Consider the following 20,355-nt stretch of genomic DNA (forward strand, 5'->3'; position numbering starts at 1 on the left):
AACTAGGTAGGTCACATTATAATGTGAACCAGACCAAATTTCTCTCCCGTCCCTAGTGATGTGGGAGTTGCAGTCCAGGAACACTGGGAGGGGTGGTGGTGCCAAGGTTTGCCCATGCCTGCTAAATATGTATTGCTGTTTGAAAATGTACCTGTGCTTTCAGGTATTTTGTGGGGTTTCGTTAAACACCACAAATCTAGGATTCTATCACACTGGAGAGTAGTGGAACTTTATTGCCTCTAGAAAGGCACCAGAAAACCCCATCCCTAGGGTTTGAGCTTATATATGGATTTTATGGTAACCGTTTTAAAAATTCATTCTTTTATTCTTTTTCTATTTAAAGAAACATATCCCATTGTTATGATGTGGGAATTGTCATTATTCCAGAGCGGGGGATTGGTTTTGTTGACTTTCATTATGTAACACATTATACAAAATTCAAAAAAGGAAAAGAAAGTTTGTGCGGGCAGAGGATCACACATCAGGGTTAGACAAACACTGTGAAGATGAAAAAGTTAAGAGAGATTAAAACATTGACTAGCCTTGAAAGGAGAAGTGGAGGAAAAGAATGGAAGTGTTGTGGTGCACATAAGAGTGGAATGAAACCTGTAGTCTCGATTAGCGATGAGAGAAGGAGAGATGAAAGTGTGATCTAGTCAAGGAATCAAAGGGGGATGGTGAGAGGTAGAAAGTCTGAGGAATACAGAAAGGGAAGTAAATGTACATTTGTTAAATTTAATGTTTTTATATAAACCACTGAGCCTAGGGCTTGCCAATCGGAAGGTCTAATCTTCATGTTCAAGACTAATCTTCATGTTCAACTAATCCAGAATGCGGCAGCTAGACTGGTGACTGGGAGCTGCCGCCAAGACCACATAACACCGGTCTTGAAAGACCTATGTTGGCTTCCAATATGTTTCCAAGCACAATTCAAAGTGTTGGTGCTGACCTTTAAAGCCCTAAATGGCCTCAGTCCAATATACCTGAAGGAGCATCTTCACCCACATCGTTCAGCCCAGACACTGAGGTCCAGCACCAAGGGCCTTCTGGTGGTTCCCTCACTGTGAGAAGGTTACAGGGAACCAGGCAGAGGGTCTTCTCGGTAGTGGCGCCCGCTCTGTGGAACGCCCTCCCACCAGATGTCAAAGAGAACAACAACTACCAGACTTTTAAAAGACAGCTGAAGGCAACCCTGTTTAGGGAAGCTTTTAATGTTTGAAGCTTTACTGTATTTTAATATTTTGTTGAAAGCTGCCCAGAGTGTCTGGGGAAGCCCAGTCAGATGGGCTGGGTATAAATAAATTAATTATTATTATTATTATTATTATTATTATTAGCATACTGATTTGGGAGGGTAGCAGCGGATCTGCCACGATTTGATTTGCAGACGGCGACTCTGATTTGCAAACAAGATTTCAAGTTTCCAGAGCTGAAGATAAGTAAGATGACAATATTTAAACAACCCCGTCTATGGTCATGATGGTGTCCTTTTAATGATGTTCCTCACCACTGTAGAATTACAGGTGGCAGCATTCGCTCCCCCCCCATCCCCGCCAGATCCTGCCCTTTGCAAACTTCCTCAGAAACAGTTTCCATCATCCTGACGTTTCATTTAAAATGAAATATAGAAGATATTCATGTCCGTGACAGGTATTATTTGTTTGACTTTGAAATATACAGCAAACGCGCCTTAATGCGCTGCGACTGAAGTGTTGCAGGGGGTGTGAGCCTGCATATTCATGGAGCGCCGCTGCTTCAGTCCACGCAAGGCACAGCCGCGGCATCGGGAAAGGAGTGACCTTTTTTTGTAACGCTAAAAATCCGTCTGTGTTTGCATGCACGGCAGTGAATAATTTAACCAAGGGACAGTAGGAACAACCTCCGCTCTGGTTATGACTTCCCCCCTTCAAGCAAACAGAAGCGAAATATTGTGACTTCCCTCCCTTATTGGTTCTGAAGGCCTTTGCTGACATGCAGAAGCTCCTGCTGTGGTGAAATGATTAAAGTGTCAGACTAGGACCTAGGAGACCTGAGTTCAAATCCCCACGAATGTAGGTCACTGGGTGACCCTGGGTCAGTCACCACCTCTGAGCCTAACCTACCTCCCAGGGTTGTTGGTATGGGAATTAAATAACAAGGGGACCTTAAGGTCCCCTTGGAGTAAAAAAGGTGGGATATAAACACAGTAAACAAATAAATAAGATGGTTCCTATGCACATTACAGGGACACGGGTGGCACTGTGGGTTAAACCACAGAGCCTAGGGCTTGCCAATCAGAAGGTCGGCAGTTCGAATCCCTGCGACGGGGTGAGCTCCCGTTGCTCGGTCCCAGCTCCTGCCAACCTAGCAGTTCGAAAGCACCCCAGTACAAGTAGATAAATAGGTACCACTCCGGCGGGAAGGTAAACGGCGTTTCCGTGTGCTGCTCTGGTTCGCCAGAAGCGGCTTAGTCATGCTGGCCACATGACCCGGAAGCTGTAAGCCGGCTCCCTCGGCCAATAAAGCAAGATGAGCGCCACAACCCCAGAGTAGTCTGTGACTGGACCTAACGGTCAGGGGTCCCTTTACCTTTACCTTTATGCACATTACAGTGGTACCTCGGGTTAAGTACTTAATTCGTTCCGGAGGTCCATACTTAACCTGAAACTGTTCTTAATCTGAAGCACCACTTTAGCTAATGGGGCCTCCTGCTGCCGCCGCCGGAGCCCGATTTCTGTTCTTATCCTGAAGCAAAGTGCTTAACCTGAAGCACTATTTCTGGCTTAGTGGAGTGTGTAACCTGAAGCATATGTAACCTGAAGCGTATGTAACCTGAGGTACCACTGTATATACAACATCTTCTCTGTAAGAGAGAGAGAGAAATGTGTTGGCATGCAGAAGATCGCAAGGCCAGCTGGCTAGCCCCAGCTGGGTCGTCTCCTTCCAGCCATTCTGCTGTGAAGACCCATCAGCCTCTGCTCCAATGTAAATCAGTGACCCAGGCTTTAAAAGCCAGGGCACACTATATCAGCCAAGCGAACTATACACACAGGATAGGCGTGAGGCTTGTGGAAGCATACTACAACTACGGATTTATTAATCATAAATCAGGACAAAGAAACATGTCGTCTCTCTCTGTCTTCTCAGAGAGACAGAGAGAAGCAAAAGCTATACACAAATGGAAGTTCCCAGCAGACTGTGCTGGAATGTAAACAGACATGTGACACGCAACAGTTCCATGTCTGTAACTAAACATGGAATTTTCCAACAAGATTTTATCTATTTCTTTGTTGAATTTATATCGATCCATCCATCTTTCTATTTTGCAGTCATTGACCAGAACAAGATAAAACGAACCAACATAGATGTAAAAAATAACATAAGGTACATGCAAAGTACATTAAAATGGGCTGCACCTTCTACCACATATGTGGTATAAGATGTCCTGAATATTGAAGACCTGTCTAAAATAAGCTGTATGTCACGAAACTTTGAAGTATGGCAGTTAAAAGTAAATACATTCAAACATACATAAGTAAACAAATAACACAACCAGATAACAAATTTGTAATAGCAACTAAATAGAGTAAGTTTAATCAGGGGAGATTTCCTTTGGTATTTTTGGAGCCAGAAGGGGAAACCCAGCCACAGTTTCTGTATTATATTCTGCCCTTCCTCTCAAAGGAGCCTGGGACAGCATACACATTAACAACAATAGCAGCAACAACATTTTAAAAAGAATTTTAAAAAGCAGTTTAAAACTTGATCTCAGCCAGAGATTTCATGGGTGGAATCTACACACATGCTGTGAAAATGCTTTAAAAAAAAAGTTTTGAAAAATATATTGAATTTGCCATAGCTCACAGTCGCCATCTAGTGTCACATTTGTATATTGCACTTTACAACACACTTAAAACGTTTTATATGAAGCTGTATAGCTGAGTGGTCTCTGGGAACACCAAACGTCTAGGTAAACAGGAATGCTACACACAAACACATGGCAGCCATTTTCTGCTTGGCACTCGTAGTGTTTCCTCAGAATTCACTGGGGGGGCAGGACATTCCACATATGGGGAACCGCCACGGAAAAGCCCCTGCCATTGATCAGTGCCAACTAGGCAGCCCCTGGTGGCAGCAACACCAACAAGGCCTCATTTGCAGATGAGGGACATGGGTGGCAAAGTGGTCTAAACCACTGAGCCTCTTGGGCTTGCTGATCAGAAGGTCGGCGGTTTGAATACATGGTGGGGTGAGCTCCCATTGTTCTGTCCCAGCTCCTGCCAACCTAGCAGTTCAAAAGCACCCCAGTACAAGTAGATAAATAGGTACCACTGTAGCAGGAAGGTAAATGGTGTTTCCGTGCGCTCTGGTTCCCATCACGGTGTTCTGTTGCACCAGAAGTGGTTTAGTCATGCTGGCCACATGACCCGGAAAAGCTGTCTGTGGACAAACACCGGCTCCCTCGGCCTGAAAGCGAGATGAGCACTGCAACCCCATAGTCGCCTTTGACTGGACTTAACCGTCCAGGGGTCCTTTAGCTTTACCTTTTACCATCTGCAGATCATAGGGTCTAATATAGTTGATATTGGGGAAAGGGTTCCAAGCCATTTAGGGCTTTATATATACATTGGTACCTTGGTTGTCAAACTTAATCTGTTCCAGGAGTCCGTTCATCTCCTGGAACAGTTTGAAAACCAAACACGGCTTCCGATTTGTTGCAGGAGCTTCCTGCAGTCAAGCGGAAGCCGTGTCGGATGTTCGGCTTCCAAAAAAACATTTGCGAGGCGGAACAGTTACTTCCGGGTTTGTGGTGTTCGGGAAACACATTTCATTGGTATATTACACACACAAAAACCAAAACACACACACACAGAAATGTCAGATCATGCAAGTCTTTGGTCCATCTAGTTTGTCTACGCCAGGGGTTGGGGATACGGGTGGTGCTGTGGGTTAAACCACAGAGCCTAGGACCTGCCGATCAGAAGGTAGATAGATAGGTACTGCTCTGGCAGGAAGGTAAACGGCATTTCCGTGTGCTGCTCTGGTTCACCAGAAGCAGCTTAGTCATGCTGGCCACATGACCCGGAAGCTGTACGCCGGCTCCCTCGGCCAATAAAGCGAGATGAGCGCCGCAACCCCAGAGTCGTCTGTGACTGGACCTAATGGTCAGGAGTCCCTTTACCTTTACACCAGGGGTCAGCAAACTTTGTCAACAGGGAGCTGGTCTACTGTCCCTCAGATCTTATGGGGGGGGCAGACTATATTTTGGAAAAAAAAGAAGAAGAACGAATTCCTATGCCCCACAAATAACCCAGAGATGCATTTTAAATAAAAGCACACCTTCTACTCATTCTACTCATGTAAAAACACCAGGCAGGCCTCACAAGTAACCCAGAGAAGCATTTTAAATAAAAGGACATATTCTACTCATGTGAAAACATGCTGCTTCCTGGACTGTCCGTGGGCCGGATTTAGAAGGCGATTGGGCCGGATCCAGCCCCCGGGTCTTAGTTTGCCTACTCATGGTCTACACTGACTGGCAGTAGCGCTCAAGGATTTCAGACAGGTAATCTCTCCCAGCCCTGCCTGGGGATGCCAGGGGTTGATCCTGAGACCTGCTTTCCACTGAGCTATGGCCCATCGCCATCAGAATTGAACACACACACCTATGCCAACTGCATATTGGACTAAGACATTGCAAGTGAAGCACTCTTTTGATTGATTCCTCCTGTTTGACGAGCAGAAAAAAAACCCATTTGCGAGTGAATTGGCAAGCTCTGTCCTCCATGGCTTGTCTATTGTGCAAAGAATGTCATGTTTTAGATAACCCGATTAACTCAATATTCTCAGATAGGTGAAATTTTCACAGTACTTAATTTTCTTCTAGAAAAAAAAGAAGAAAAAGGAGAAAGCGGGGGGGGGGGGGAGTCCCATCAAATCATTAATGGAAGAACTATCATAGCTAGCTTAATGCAGTTCACTATTTCTGATCAGCTTAAATCACCTGCCTTTGAACCGCTCTTTTGCTATTCATTTAAAGGGCTGATTATTGTTAACCTGCAGGAGAACACTGAACAGAGAGGCCTTTGTAATGTTAATGAACTTCCTGGCCAATGTAGATTTTTTTACATTTGCATGAGAAAGAGATGGAAGCAAAAGCCTCTGTAACCCTCATGTAGGAAAATGCCCTTTAGCTGCTGTTGATGGAGCCTCTTCCCTATCCTCGCTGAATTACCTATCGTTATTCAATTGTTGTGGTAGCAACACAGTGCATTGTTGGTCCCAGGACCATGCTATGAAGACAGAGGACGGGGCAATTTTGCTAAAGCTAAGCAGATATGGACCTGATCCTTTGGGAACTCTATGGAAGCGACCAGTTGATGTAAGAATGTTCTCCACTGCAGTGGTTATTTCATTTGCTGCTTTTCTACTGATGTTCTTATAGGTCTAAGAGGGGAAACCATTTGGAATGAAAGAACTGGTGCTATTTCTATTGTAATTATCTGTATACATTTAATAGATCTTTTATAATTATATATAGTTTTCACGTTTAATTAAATTAATGTTTAATTGTTTTTTAATGATTGCAGACCCTCCAAGTGTACCTATTTTCCAGGGATAGTGACCGACTCTGGGGTTGCGGCACTCATCTCGCTATATTGGCCGAGGGAACTGGCGTACAACTTCCAGGTCATGTGGCCAGCATGACTAAGCCGCTTCTGGCAAACCAGAGCAACATCGTTTACCTTCTCTTACCTTCTCTATTTATCCCTTCCCTTACCTATTTATCTACTTGCACTTTGACGTGCTTTTGAACTGCTAGGTTGACAGGAGCAGGGACTGAGCAACGGGAGCTCATCCTGTCGTGGGGAGTCGAACCGCTGACCTTCTGATCGGCAAGTCCTAGGCTCTGTGGTTTAACCCACAGCACCACCTGTGTCCCTTTGTTGGCAGGTCTGTGATTGGGTTTTCTTCTTCTATGCTTTCAGCTGTTCCTATTTTATCTTTAAGCCACCTTGAATATTCAAGGGGCGGTGTTCAGTTTCTCTTTCAACCAAGAAAAGGGAACGAATCCGCCAATTAAATTAGAAAGGTTGGCATGTGCAGATAGCAAAGGTCATGGAGAGAGGAAGAATTAAAATGTGGCACCAGAGCAAAAGAAACAGCGTTTTGGAAAACGGTGTGGCCGCATATTACTTACATTTGACAAAAAACAACAATGTAAAAATATTTTAATTAATAAGTATGCCAGTAAAGCCATATGAGCGCCACAACTCCAGAGTCGTCCGCAACTGGACTTAACGGTCAGGGGTCCCTTTAACTTTACATTAATTATTGCTCTCATTTTATGGATCAATGGTCTCGTTAGATACAGTGGTACCTCGGGTTAAGTACAGTGGTGCCTCGCAAGACGAAAATAATCCGTTCCGCGAGTCTCTTTGTCTAGCGGTTTTTTCGTCTTGCGAAGCAACCCTATTAGCGGCTTAGCGGATTGGCGCTATTAGCGGTTTAGCGGCTTAGCAGCTATTAAAGGCTTAGCGGCTTAGTGGCTAAAAGGCTATTAGCGGCTTAGCGGCTTAGAAAAAGGAGGGGGAGCAAAAAAAAATCGCAAGACACGCAAGACATTTTCGTCTTGCGAAGCAAGCCCATAGGGAAATTCGTCTTGCGAAGCGCATCAAAAAACAGAAAACCCTTTCGTCTAGCGGGTTTTTTGTCTTGCAAGGCATTCATCTTGCGGGGCACCACTGTACTAATTCATTCCCGAGGTCTGTTCTTAACCTGAAACTGTTCTTAACCTGAAGCACCACTTTAGCTGTGCCGCTGGAGCACGATTTCTGTTCTCATCCTGAAGCAAAATTCTTAACCTGAGGTACTATTTCTGGGTTAGCGGAGTCTGTAACCTGAAGCGTCTGTAACCTAAAGCGCATGTAACCCGAGGTACCACTGTAGTAAAATTCATATTAAATTGCTGTTTTTGGGGTTGTTTTTTAAAAGTCTGGAATGGATTAATCTGTTTTGCATTACTTTCTGTGGGTAAGAGCGCCTTGGTTTCGGAACGCTTTGATTTTGGACTAGACTTCCAGAACGGATTAAGTTTGAGAACCAAGGTACCACTGTACTTGCAATGTTAAAAGTGTGCAGTTAAAACTATTGGCAGCCTGGTAGTGTGTCATTTAGACTGCTGCTAACATGACAGTAAAAAATAAGTTTAAGTCAGCATAGAACAAATGAAAGGTTTCAACTTTAAAGGGAGGGGGAACCTCACCCAGGCCAAATCCACGAGTGACATTCGCCCTGTGGCCTCCCACCTTCTCTCCAGAGCCTTGAATCCACTGCCTCACTTAGTGAATTATTCACCATGCCTGCCATAGAATTAAATATTTGTGGAGATTTCAGCTTGGCATTTCTACCGCTATAGATGAATATGCATAGGCCGAGGCCAAAGGGAAAAGTACACACCACTTTTCACTTAAAATATTTACAGGAATTTGAAAATGAATTTTAATATTTACAGAAGGTGCCAGATGGAGGACCTCGGAGTATTTGCTCAATATTTATCCCAGGGAAATGGTCAATACGAACAACACACACTTGCCTTCCTTCCATGGTTCCAGTTCCAGCCTAGAGGTGACTGAGTGCATTTCGCTGTTGGGTCCCCAAAGGATAAAAATCTTGCGCGAATGGCTTGCTCAGTAGTTCACCTGAGTTATGGCCTGGCCCTATGAGATAAGCATGCGCATGGGCTGTTGAGTTCTTTAGGCTTTGCGGCGATGCCTCAAATGAAATTTAAATGAGCAGCTTTGTGCAACTGGTGCAGATCGTGCAATGCTGCCATTTGCATATCTCATTAATATTAAGTGACCCACAGGAGCAGGCAGGCGCAATACATTGAACGCTTGCAAAACTCAAAACATTGTGTTGCTGGGGAGAGACTGGCTGGGCTACAGCTCCCTCACCATTGGGCATGCTGGCCAGAGGTGATGGGATTTGTAGTCCCAACAACATCTGGAGGCACACATGTTCCCCATCCCTGACCCAGATTATCTTTCAGCAGTGGCAGAGAGAGAAGTCTTCCTCTGAAATAATTTCAGTTTCAGGTACAGAGGTTTCCTGTGCTCTCTTGCAAAAAACCTGCCCTCTCTACATATATTTTCATGTTGATTTATAGAAGCTGTCAGATGAAGCATATTGTTATGAATGGTCCCCGTTCTGCCAGCCATCTTATCGGTTAAGGAGATTACTGGTCAATTGTCCAGAATGACTAGTAGAAGTTTCTTTAATGGGAACTGATGGCTGGGAAATAGTTACTGATCTTTCTGGAATATAAGGACTATGACTCACACTCCTTGCTTGGGATAGGGGCTGTATATGAAGTAACAACAGAAGCAGGTTTTGGAAACAGTGACAAAAGTACAGAAAGAAACCTGACCCCCGCTAGGGATGGTCATATCTGTCCATTTTAGCTCTCCAGATTTCTCATTTCCCCAAGCTTAATGTTGTGATATTTCAACAACAGTTTGCAAAGCCTTGCCAGCATTTTGGTGTGGATTTCTCCTAATTAACCTATTTTTTGTATGCAGTTTTCACTAATATCCACATTTTTTTGTACATGCCAGTTTCACAAATGTATGCAATGTGATGCATATTTTACCACTTTTGTATATTGTTGGGTAACAGAGAACAATGTTGTGATGGGTGGGGCCAGAGCGGAAAGTGGGTGGAGCTATGAAAGTGACCCTTATAGTTAGCTGGAGTTCAGCAACACAAAAGTCAGAGGTTTCTGTGCAGACACGTCTGTCTATTCTCCATCCTGGCATGGATATGTCTCAATCAGGCAAAAGCACTGAGGGTGGATGTAGAGCAGGGGAGATTCTCAAGGGCCAGTCAGAGGGGTGTTGAGGGCCTGGGCTTCTCCATCTTGGCACAGAAAATGCATGTTTAAGTAGATACTGCAAAGTACATTTAAATATAAAATCCCATGCCTTTATTTTTTTAAGAATAGCAACTTGGTGGGGAAACCAGACAGAAGGAATTTAGAAATTAACTTATGTGAAAATGACCTGGACTGGAAATAGACTTGATATGAGCATTTGCAATTGCCCTTGGGGGGGGGGGGGAGAACACTATTGTGCATTAGCCAGATGAGTTCATAAATAAGCCAAGCTTCTTCTTTGTTAACCCCTATATCAGCTAATTGCCAAGTCAATCTGAACCCGCTTAGTTTTCCAGAAGATATTCAGTGAAATGCCCAGCAAAGCAAAGGTGAAATGTCTCTGTGGCTTTGCTGGAGAAACTAGGGCCTGGGGCAAGGCGAACATTCTCCTCCACAGATTGTGACAGCAATTCTGAACCACAGTAAGGCACTTAACTAGGCATTGAAAGGTTTTATGCTTAAGTGTCCACTGTTTCTTTGCAGAGGACGTGAAGATACTAGCCCAGTTGTTAGAGCATGAGACTCTTAATCTCAGAGTCCTGGGTTCAAGCCCCACATGGGCAAAAGATTCCTGCATTGCAGAGGGTTGGACTCGATGATCCCTCTATCCAATTCTGTGATGCTATGTGGACATGGTTGGCGCTGTGGTCTAAACCACAGAGCCTAGGGCTTGCCTATCGGAAGGTCAGTGGTTCGAATCCCCGTGACGGGGTGAGCTCCCATTGTTTGGTCCCAGCTTCTGCCCACCTAGCAGTTCAAAAGCATGTCAAGTGCAAGTAGATAAATAGGTACCGCTCCGGCAGGAAGGTAAAAGGGCGTTTCCGTGCGCTGCTCTGGTTCACCAGAAGCGGCTTAGTCATGCTGGCCACATGACCTGGAAGCTCTCTGCAGACAAATGCCGGCTCCTCAGCCTATAGAGCAAGATGAGCTTACAACCCCAGAGTCGTCTGCAAGTGGACCTAACAGTCAGGGGTACCTTTACCTTTATGTAGAAGCCACACATCCTTTCTTTCGGCAGAGAAGCAATTGTGACAGCAGGGACCCCCTTCTAAACCACTCCATGATTTCCTAGAAGCCCTGCTGGGTCCTGGGGACACCGGCTGCCACTGTCCACACGGGATGCTCAGGGCTAAAGATTTTGGCTTCCTAAGGGGCTTCCTAAGGGCTAGCTCTTCAGAGGAAGGTTGGGTTGGGATGTCTTCTCCATATTTCCTTGGCTTCTAATCTGAGTGCAGAAGTATTCAGGAGCTTCAGGTGCTCACCTCTCCTTCTGAGATGGGCATTGCTGAATTTCTGAAGCCTGATTCAAGATCTGTGATTAGCGATCTACACCAGCATCTTTGGTTCATCCAAGCCAATGGGGGATGTTTGATTGTGGAAGGAGCCACCTGCTTAGCAGCTCTCTCCATCCTTAGGCCAATCTAATGCAACAACGAAGCGCCTACATTGCATTTATCAAAAGGCGGTTGTTTAGTTTATGGTGCAAATGGTTACGATTCAATTTTTTCCAGTGCAGGTTTTTGCGTCTCGTGTATCCTCGCAAGGCTTTTTCGGTGGCACGACCTCCCCTGAACGTGTTCATTGTGTGTATTTCAAAACGCTAAGAGGCAATGAATGATTTGATCTGAAATAGGATAATTGCTGTGTTGCATCTCACAGAATCCCAGTGAGCTGGAGAACATGTGTTATGCTGAACTAAAACCCCTTTACAGAAAGAGCTGTTGGCTATACATGTAAGTGAAACAGTGTCTGGGAAATGTGGAAGTAGATAGTTTGGCTTCTAAATATACAATTGCATTACCTAACTCAAACCCCATACACTGTACAGTGGTACCTCAGGTTAAGAACTTAATTCATTCCGGAGGTCCGTTCTTAACCTGAAATTGTACTTAACCTGAAGCACTACTTTAGCTAATGGGGCCTCCAGCTGCCATCGCGCCACCGCTGCGCGATTTCTGTTCTCATCCTGAAGCAAATTTCTTAACCCAAGGTACTATTTCTGCGTTAGCAGAGTCTGTGACCTGAAGTGTCTGTAACCCGAGGTACCACTGTAATAGTATTTGCAACAAAGCTCCAAAGCATTGATGGGGAATCTCAGGCCTGAGAGTGAAATGTGGCCCCCAAGCCTCTCTATCTGGCCCCTGGGACCCTCTCCCAGCCATGCCCTCCTTAGCATCATACCCTATCCCCAGGACACGCCCCTTCCCTGGTCCTGCTTCCCACCTTCCTTGAGACTTTTGCCTGGCTGAAATGTTTCCTTGAACTCTGATAATGCCTCTTGCTGGTCTGGACGGAGAACAGAGACAGACATGGGAGTCTGTAACCTACTGCAGAAAGGTAAAATGTGCATATTTTGATCCATCCATTTTAGCCTCTGTCCCCTGTCCGCCACTGGCCCATGGCCTCCCAAAGGCTGCCTGGATGGAAATATGACTCACTGTGCAGAGGTTCCCCAGCCTTCCTTTGTAGAAGGCTAAAACAAAGAGAATGGTTTGGCTAAAGCTTGAAGAAGTTGGGGTGTGTGTGTGTGTGTGGATGTTCTCCCATCACTTGAGCACTAAGCCCAACAGATCTTCTCTGTGTTAGGTGTTTATGCAGAGGCACATTTGAGGGAGCCCTGGTGAAGGTGCCTTCCAGGTGACCAACCCCACATACTTCAGATACCCTCCTGTTGTATACCCTCCTTTCATTTCTCAGATGAAAACAGGGACGTTCTAAGGAAAAGTGGGACATTCTGAGATCAGATTAGAAACCAGGATGTCTTCTGTAAATCTGGGATTGTCCCTGGAAAATAGGGACACTTGGAGGGTCTGCCATTGTCATCCATGCTGGGAAGTGAGAGGCGTCAGCAGAGTACAAGGACACATTCCAGCCAGGCAAAAACATTCAAGGAGACTGGGTGAGGGGGTGTGGTTGAGAAGAGTCTCAAGGTCTAGGCAGTGAGTCTTGAAGGGCCAAATCTGGACTCAGGGCTTGGGGTTCCTCACCCATGTTTTAACCAAAAATGATGGCAGTTGGCAGGATTCTCGGCAGCCATTGGCGCAACACTTTGCTAACTAAGCATGTCATCTCTTGCTTCTGCGACCACTACATCCCTTTTGGAGGGCTCCTGAGCTATAGGGCCCTCAGTCTATGGCCTCGGAATCGGGCCTTTGCAGCACCACAGATTTTATGACTCTACATAATCCTACATGCTTTTCTTCTAGTTTGGGACTGTTGCTGAAGGATGGGAAGGCTGAAAATTAGAAAGTAAAATGGGAAGCCGGAGCCTATGCTCCAGAGACTAGCAGTCAAGATGAGTGAAGTTTAAAACAAAGAGCAAAGTAGATGAGGCTGAAATGCAAAGATGCATCTTAATTATGGAGAGAGGGGGAATTCTATAAAACAGCACATGAAAGATCTAAGCGTCAGCACATGGACTGATAGGAAAATCTAAGTCACCTGTGGAATGCTTACCTTTGAATCAGGGATGGGACACCACTGGGTCTTCAGATGTCTTTGGATTCCAATGCCTACCAGCCCTAGCTAGTAGGACCAATACTCAGAGATGTTGGGAGTAGGAGTCCAGCATAGGCATATATGTTTTTCTGAGTCCCAACATTGTTCCATCTAGCTCAATGTCGCCCACACCAAATGGCAGCGAGTCTACAGGATTTGTTCATGACTCGCCACTCATGGTTTGTTTGGGGGAAGCAGGTCATGAGCCTGGAGAACATGGCATAGTAATTGCCACCTTGAATTGGGCTAGGAGAAGACAGGGAACTGATGCAGACTTCAGTGAAGTGGTGATATGTTTTCCAGGTGGGTCAACCTTCTTTGGCAGTGGTCCACTGCATTCTACACCAGCTAAAGTTCCCATGACTGCATTGCAAAGAACACATTATAGACGTGGGTGGTGCTGTGGTATAAACCCCACTGAGCCTCTTGAGCTTGCCAATCAGAAGGTTGTTGGTTCGATTCCATGCTATGGGGTGAGCTCCCATTGCTCTTTCCCAGCTCCTGCCAACCTAGCTGTTTGAAAGCATGCCATTGCAAGTAGATAAATAGATGTGGCAGGAAGGTAAACGGCATTTCCATCACAGTGTCCCGTTGTGCCAGAAGCGGTTTAGTCCTGCTGGCTACATGACCCAGAAAGCTGTCTGTGGACAAACGCCAGCTCCCTTGGCCTGAAAGCGAGATGAGTGCCACAACCCCATAGTCGCCTTTGACTGGACTTAACCATCTAGGGATCCTTTACCTTTTCATTTTTGTACTCTGGGTGCACAAATAAGAGGCATGAAGGCTAGAGTGTCATCAGATAGATGCATTCCACACAACAGGTGGAGTTGGGGTAAATTTGTTAGTGCAGCCTCCTAGGTTCCCAGGTACAGTGGTACCTCTGGTCATTAACTTAATTTGTTCCAGAGGTCCATTCGTAACTGGAAACCACTCGTAACATGAGGTGTGCTTTAGCTAATGGTGCCTCCCACTGCTGCTGCGCTGCCGGAGCACGACTTCCGCTCGCATCCCAGGGCAAAGTTCACAACAAGGGGCATCTACTTCTGGGTTAGCAGAGCATGTAACCTGAAACATTCATTAGGGGGACGGTACATAAAATGAGGTACCACTGTGTAGCTACTGATTGGTGGTGCAGCTAAGCAATTTTAGATCCTAAACTGAATGCTTTCAGGGAAGATAGTGTGCTGGTCCCAAGGGTTAACCGTGAGGCGAGGTCCAAGTCCAGTCTGGGGTCGAGGGTGCAGTAGGGAGGCAGTCCGTCAAAGATGAAGCTGGGTCCAAGGCAGGGAGTCGGGTGAGGTCAGGAGCTCTGGCAGAGAGGCAAGACAGGGTTCAGGCAGGAACAGGCTACCAACAATGTTGCTCCCACAACTTGGGACTGGGGCCGACTGGCTTTTATCTGTCCCGAGGCATACGGTGGCCCCGGTCCACAGGTCACTCGCCTCTCCTGGCCGGGAGGTGAGCACTCCTCCTGCGGGAACTGCAGCTCAGGAGAGGCTGGAGGGTTACCAGACCCAGAGGCAACCTCAGCTTCCCCTGACGGGGCTGAGAGTGGAGCACCTACAGGCAATGGGTCTTCCATCACCTCAGGAGCCCGAGCAAACTCAGCTGATGCCTGCACCTGAGGATCCAGCACAGGTGAGGACCCTTCAGGCTCAAGCCCCAGCCCCGGCCCAGCTGGTTCTGGAGGTGGGGACTCCTGTGCAGGCTGGGATTCCTCAGGTTCAGCCTCCAAGTCTGAATCCCAGGCCATCACAGATAGGCAGCTACGTTCTATTACCTTGGACCACTGGCCTGTTTGGCACATTATTGTCTTCACTGCTCTTCTCCCGAGCCACAGCCCCTCCCATAATGCAATAACTTTGCCTTTCGAAGGGATTGGCTTTCCTTCACACCAGCACTTGATTGCCTGAAGCCTGAGCTAATCATTATCTGAAATGAAGGAGTAGCTCCCCGTTTAAGTTGAAATGAGAGTTCGTTAACAGTATTAATGGACCCTGGCTGCCTACTTAACGGGATTTAGTTAAAATGATAAACTCTTTCGAATGCTTCCCTGTAACGCACGGATGCCTGGCTGTGCTGTTCTCCTTCTCTGTTTCCCCTCCCCAACCCCAGTGCCTCCCACTGAAGTGAATTCTGGCTAAATAGATTGTCTTGCTACATTTGCTGTAATAATAGATGTAACATACACACGGGCTGTTTCAACTCCCCTAAACATTACGGCTTAGCAACCAAACGCAAAAGGGATAGGAATTTAAGATGGGGAGGAGAGAGAAATTTCGCCTTCTTCTGTGATTGTGCTTGAGGGTACCATGGGAGTGGTGTTCTTGGTTTCCCTGAAAACGAGAATGTTTGGGAAGAGAGATGGCTCAGGATATTTTGGTGCTGGAGGCAGAGCTCCATGGAGGGGTAAATGCCATTGCTTCCCTCCCTCCTAGCTGGCTTTCTGAGACCTCCCTCACATGATTCAAACAGGCCCCTTGGGGCAGGAGAGGGGAGGGAATGCCCAATGTTTCAATGTGGTTAAGATGCATGTTTTTCTGCAGCTCTCTGGAAACAAAGTGAATGTTCGTTATCCTGATAGCCTGCCCCTTTCTTGTCTGATGCTGAACGTCTCGCCTATTGTTAGAGTGATGACTCTGTCATCACCTGCCTTTGTTCTAGAATTGTTGTTGTTGTTGTTTAGTCATTTAATCATATCCGACTCTTTGTGAACCCCTGGACTAGAGCATGCCAGGCACTCCTGTCTTCCACTGCCTCCCGCAGCTTGGTCAAACTCATGCTGGTAGCTTTGAGAACACTGTCCAACCATCTCGTCCTCTGTCGTCCCCTTCTCCTTGTGCCCTCAATCTTTCCCAGCATCAGGGTCTTTTCCAGGGAGTCTTCTCTTCTCATGAGGTGGCCCAAGTACTGGAGCCTCAGCTTTAGGATCTGTCCTTCCAGTGAGCACTCAGGGCTGATTTCCTTCAGAATGGAGAGGTTTGATCTTCTTGCAGTCCATGGGACTCTCAAGAGTCTCCTGCAGCACCATAATTCAAAAGCATCAATTCTTTGGCAATCAGCCTTCTTTATGGTCCAGCTCTCACTTCCATACATCACTACTGGGAAAACCACAGCTTTAACTATACGGACCTTTGTTGGCAAAGTGATGTCTCTGCTTTTTAAGATGCTGTCTAGGTTCAACAAGATCCCAATGAAGCTGGCTTCACTTCAAACCCCAAATGTAATAATCTCAGAAATTATGGGGAGAACCTGGCACCCAGGAATTTTAGGGGATCCTTGCCCCCTGCAAACCCATAGCAATATATACACATGTCTATTTCCGGGAAGTGAAATGGATAAATGGATGCCTAAAATCACACTGAGCTGGCCATTCCCAGATGCATCTCTTGCACTTCCGGCCATTTTCACATTTTGTCTGGGATTGTCAACATTTACATGTGAATTTGGACATTCACTGTAATGTATTCTATATTAGTCACTGTTTTGTCTCCAGAAGATTCCCCCCCCCCCGCCTTCTTCACTATTTCGTTTAGAATGACAGCTTTGCTTGAGATGTAAATTAGATGCAAAAGTAAGGCAGCATAATTTCAAAATCTCTGACAAAGAGGAAAGATAACACAATGGGTAGGAGAGTTTGATGAGCGTGACACTGAAATTCTTCTGGGGCCTCCTACTGTGAGCTGATACGACTGATGGAGAGGGGAAACTGGTTCCTTTAGCTTCCGAGATGAAGGACATAAAATACTGTAGGTAGTTTCTAATTTCTTTTACTCCTCGTATCGTAACTTTCCCATTGCATTGTTGGGCTGCTTAAGTATGGCTGAACATGCAGGCCAAGCCTGTTGTCTATGGATGGGGGAAATAATCGAGTCAGTTTGCATTTGAATGAGCATCATACCTAACTGAGATCCAGTATGGTGTAATGGTTAGAGTGCTGGACTAAGACCTGGGAGACAAGGGTTCGAATCCCCACTTGGTCTTGAAGCTCCGTATCTCTTTTTAATCATTTTGTAAGTCACCTAGAGAGATCGCATTCTCTCCCTTGCTGGAGATTTTGAAGCAGAGATTGGATAGCATTCTGTTGGGGAAGGGCTGTGGCTCAGTGTGTAAGAGTCTGTTTTGCCTCCAGAAGGTCACAGGTTCAATTCCCAGCATCTCCTGGGGAGTGTCCTGGAGAGCCAACACTAGTCACTCAAAGACCCTCCAAGTGTCTGTATTCTCCAGGGACAGTCCAGGATTTAGAGAAGTCATCCCAGTTTCTGATTTCATCCTGGATTGTCCCGCTTTTCCTTAGGACATTCCTATTTTCATTGGAAAAATGTTGGAGGGTATGGAGTTATGCCACTCCCGAGCCAAGGGGATAAGAACAGTGGTACCTCAGGTTACAGACACTTCAGGTTACATATGTTTCAGGTTACAGACTTCACTAACCCAGAAATAGCACCTCGGGTTAAAAACTTTGCTTCAGGATGAGAACAGAAATCATGCAGTGGCAGTGAGAGGCCCCCTTAGCTAAAGTGGTACCTCAGGTTAAGAACAGTTTCAGGTTAAGAACGGACCTCCAGAATAAAATAAGATCTTAACCTGAGGTACCGCTGTAACTACCGTATTTTTCGTCCCATAGGACTCTCCGTCCCATAGGACGCACCTAGTTTTTTGGGGGGGAAATAAAGGAATTTCCCCCCTTTATTTTCCCCCCAAAACCAGGTCGGGGAATAGCGGGATGGCGGCGCTGCGCCTCCCCGCTATCCCCTGAGCTTGTGGGGCTGGCCAATGTCTGCCTGAAGCGCGAGGAGCTATGATTCAGGGCGCCCTGCGGGCTGGGTGGCAGGCTGCTATGTGCAGCGTGGGGAGCCTTCTGCTTCAGGGCGCCCCACGCGCCGGGCGGCAGACTGCGGACACCTCCGGAGGGCGCTCCGTGCTCCGCGCTGCAGGCTGCCGCCCGCAAGCCTTGCGGTCCCGGGGGGAGATCCTCTGGGTGCGCAAGGCTTGCCGACACCTGTGTGAAGAACGGAGCGTCCTCCGGAGGGCGCCCCGTGCTCCGCGCTGCAGGCTGCTGCCAGCAAGCCTTGCGCGCCTGGGGGAACTCCCCCCAGGCTTGCAAGGCTTGTGGATAGCTTCCTGAAGCCTGGAGAGCGAGAGGGGTCGGTGCGCACCGACGCCTCTCACTCTCCAGGCTTCAGCGAAAGCCTGCATTCGCCCCATAGGACGCACACACATTTCCCCTTCATTTTTGGAGGGGAAAAAGTGCGTCCCATAGGGCAAAAAATACGGTATATGTTCTTTGGAAGACATCTGAAGGAAGCCTTGTATAGGGAAGGGTTTTTTTGTTTTTGTTTTTTGTTTTTAGAGTTTAATGTTTTATTTTGTTTTTATATATTTTGAAAGCTGCCCAGAGGTCTGGGGCAACCCTGTCAGATGGACAGGGTATAAGTAATCAAATTATTATTATTATGAAATAGGACATCCCTAGATTCATTGGAGAAATGTTGGAGGGTATGCACTCATAGACAGTTCTGAGTTAGATGGGCCAGTTGTCTGAAGTAATACAGTGGTACCTCAGGTTACATATGCTTCAGGTTACATACGCTTCAGGTTACAGACTCTACTAACCCAGAAATAGTACCTCGGGTTAAGAACTTTAATTCAGAATGGGAACAGAAATCGTGCTCCAGTGGCAGCAGTGGGAGGCCCCATTAGCTAAAGTGCTGCTTCGGGTTAAGAACAGTTTCAGGTTAGGAACGGACCTCCGGAAGAAATTAAGTACTTAACCTGAGGTACCACTGTATAAGGCCGTTTCCTGTTATAGGCTTGGTTTTCATCATGAAGTCAGGGGTTGGATAAGATCACCCACAAGGCTCCTCCTACTCTCTGGCTTTCTGAAAAGCACTCTTTAATACAACCCCCCAATGTGTAATCTTTAAACTATAATAGCTGAATAATAGCCTCTGTCCGCCACCAGCATCCAAATGGTGAACCCCCTTAGCAAAATGCTCAGCTTTTTTTGAGATGCCTCTCTTGCAACCGTGCCTGCACAAATAAAACTGTTTGAGGTGGAAGCAGGGAAAGAAAGAAATTGCAGGATGCCAGCCAGACCCTCCGAACACCGCCTCATCATGGAAAGGTTAGCGAATGTAATGCGCTTTCTCATATCCCAGCAACCATTTTACAAAAGCCAGAGGACATCTGGCTGTCATTCTCCGTGAGACAGGAAAGGGAGATTTTATCTCCTGTGAAGGGCAGGGTGGGGAGGTGGGAGGGAGCTATGTTTTCCTTTCCCAAATGAACCTACCTCTCTACTAGGAGATAGGCCTTTGATTGTCAGGCTGAATCATATTTGTTTAGTCTTTCTCTGCCCTGTCAATGCCGAGTTTCTTGTAGCGCACGGATTAGAATTTTCTGCATTCTGGGCAGTTTAGTTGCTCCTTTTGCAGTGCCACTTCAGGATACAACTGGGAGGGGATATTTGCTTAAAAGGATGAAAAAGCCTACAAACACCCCATTCTGCCCCCACCCTGCCCCTTTCTGTGATGTTTTTGGGTCATTTCTGGATTTGGTGCAATGCACAAAGTTGCAGCCGCCCACATATTAGATGTGCTTAAAATGGTCATTGGGACGCGGGTGGCGCTGTGGTCTAAGCCACTGAGCCTTGGACTTGGTGATCAGAAGGTTGGCAGTTCGAATCCCCATAACGAGGTGAGCTCCCATTGCTCGGTCCCTGCTCCTGCCAACCTAGCAGTTCGAAAGCACATCAAAGTGCAAGTAGATAAATAGGTACTGCTCCGGCGGGAAGGTAAATGGAGTTTCCGTGCGTTGCTCTGGTTTGCCAGAAGCAGCTCAGTCATGCTGGCCACATGACCCGGAAAACTGTCTGCGGACAAACACCGGCTCCCTCGGCCTGTAAAGCGAGATGAGCACTGCAACCCCAGAGTCGTTCGCGA

General features: G+C 46.5%; 1 long non-coding RNA gene across 1 annotated transcript in view; it reads right to left on the reverse strand.

The window, feature by feature from the left end:
• LOC310831852 overlaps nucleotides 1-19,015 on the reverse strand; it is an 82,814-nt gene extending 63,799 nt beyond the window's left edge. Inside the window, exon 1 of the long non-coding RNA XR_014558026.1 lies at nucleotides 18,973-19,015. This is a non-coding gene — a long non-coding RNA (uncharacterized lncRNA). The remainder of the gene's footprint in view (nucleotides 1-18,972) is intronic.
• Between the last annotated feature and the right edge of the window lie 1,340 nt (nucleotides 19,016-20,355).

This window comes from Podarcis gaigeae (assembly GCF_964106915.1).
Source record: "Podarcis gaigeae genome assembly, chromosome: 14".
Taxonomy (NCBI): Eukaryota; Metazoa; Chordata; class Lepidosauria; order Squamata; family Lacertidae; genus Podarcis; species Podarcis gaigeae.